At 41.2% G+C, this 1,542-nt stretch overlaps 1 non-coding gene across 1 annotated transcript; it reads right to left on the minus strand.

The window, feature by feature from the left end:
• Positions 1–760: 760 nt before the first annotated feature.
• On the minus strand, positions 761–868 carry LOC112719088 (small nucleolar RNA R71). Its single transcript, XR_003161405.1, has one exon. It is a non-coding gene; the product is annotated as a small nucleolar RNA R71 (small nucleolar RNA).
• Between the last annotated feature and the right edge of the window lie 674 nt (positions 869–1,542).

The following is a 1,542-nucleotide window of genomic DNA, read 5'->3' on the forward strand; positions in this document are numbered from 1 at the left end:
ATTTTTCACTTAATTTTCGAAAATGACTTCCCTCCTTCTCACATCCTTCTATTTATGGACTAACACTATCCCTTAATGCAAAATTCGAACTTCATCTCCTTTGTTAAGTTCGAATTTTCCACTTCTGTCTTCTACTCTTCCTTTCCTCTGACACCTAAAGGAATCTCTATACTGTGACATAGAGGATTCCACATTTTCCTGTTCCCTTCTCTTTCTTATGAGCAGGAGCAAAGACAAAGGCATTCTTGTTGAGGCTGATCCTGAACCTGAAAGGACCTTGAAGAGAACGCTAAGAGAAGCCAAAGCACAACTCTCTTTAGAGCACCTGGACGAACTCTTCAAGGAAGAAGAACAAATGGCAGCCGAAAACAACAACAATGCCAACAATGCAAGGAAGGTGCTGGGTGACTTTACTGCACCTACTCCCGACTTCTATGGGAGAAGCATCTCTATCCCTGCCATTGGAGCAAACAACTTTGAGCTTAAGCCTCAATTAGTTTCTCTAATGCAACAGAATTGCAAGTTCCATGGACTTCCACTGGAAGATCCTCATCAGTTTTTAGCTGAGTTCTTGCAAATCTGTGACACAGTCAAGACTAATGGGGTTGACCCCGAGGTCTACAGACTGATGCTATTCCCTTTTGCTGTAAGAGACAGAGCTAGAACATGGTTGGATTCTCAACCTAAAGAAAGCCTGGACTCTTGGGAAAAGCTAGTCAATGCCTTCTTGGCAAAGTTCTTTCCACCTCAAAAATTGAGTAAGCTTAGAGTGGAAATCCAAACCTTCAGACAGAAGGAAGGTGAATCCCTCTATGAAGCTTGGGAAAGATACAAACAATTGATCAGAAAGTGTCCCACTGATATGCTTTCTGAATGGAGCATCATAGGTATTTTCTATGATGGTCTCTCTGAACTGTCCAAGATGTCTTTGGATAGCTCTTCTGGAGGATCTCTTCATCTGAAGAAGACGCCTACTGAAGCTCAAGAACTGATTGAAATGGTTGCAAATAACCAATTCATGTACACTTCCGAAAGAAATCCTGTGAACAATGGGACTAGTCAGAAGAAAGGAGTTCTTGAGATTGACACTCTGAATGCCATTTTGGCTCAAGATAAAATATTGACCCAACAAGTCAATATGATTTCTCAAAGTCTGTCTGGAATGCAAAATGCACCAAGCAGTACTAAGGAAGCTTCATCTGAGGAAGAAGCTTATGATCCTGAGAACCCTTCAATAGAAGAGGTGAATTACATGGGAGAACCCTATGGAAACACCTATAATCCTTCATGGAGGAATCATCCAAATCTTTCATGGAAGGATCAACAGAGACCCCAACAAGGTTTCAATAACAATAATGGTGGAAGAAACAGGTTTAGCAATAGCAAGCCTTTTCCATCATCTTCTCAGCAACAGACAGAGAGTTCCAAGCAGAATAATTCTGACTTGGCAACCATGGTCTCTGATCTAATCAAAACCACTCAAAGTTTTATGACTGAAACTAGATCTTCCATTAGGAATCTGGAAGGACAAGTGGGTTAGCT

This window comes from Arachis hypogaea, chromosome 10 (genome assembly GCF_003086295.3).
Source record: "Arachis hypogaea cultivar Tifrunner chromosome 10, arahy.Tifrunner.gnm2.J5K5, whole genome shotgun sequence".
In the NCBI taxonomy this organism is placed as follows: Eukaryota; Viridiplantae; Streptophyta; class Magnoliopsida; order Fabales; family Fabaceae; genus Arachis; species Arachis hypogaea.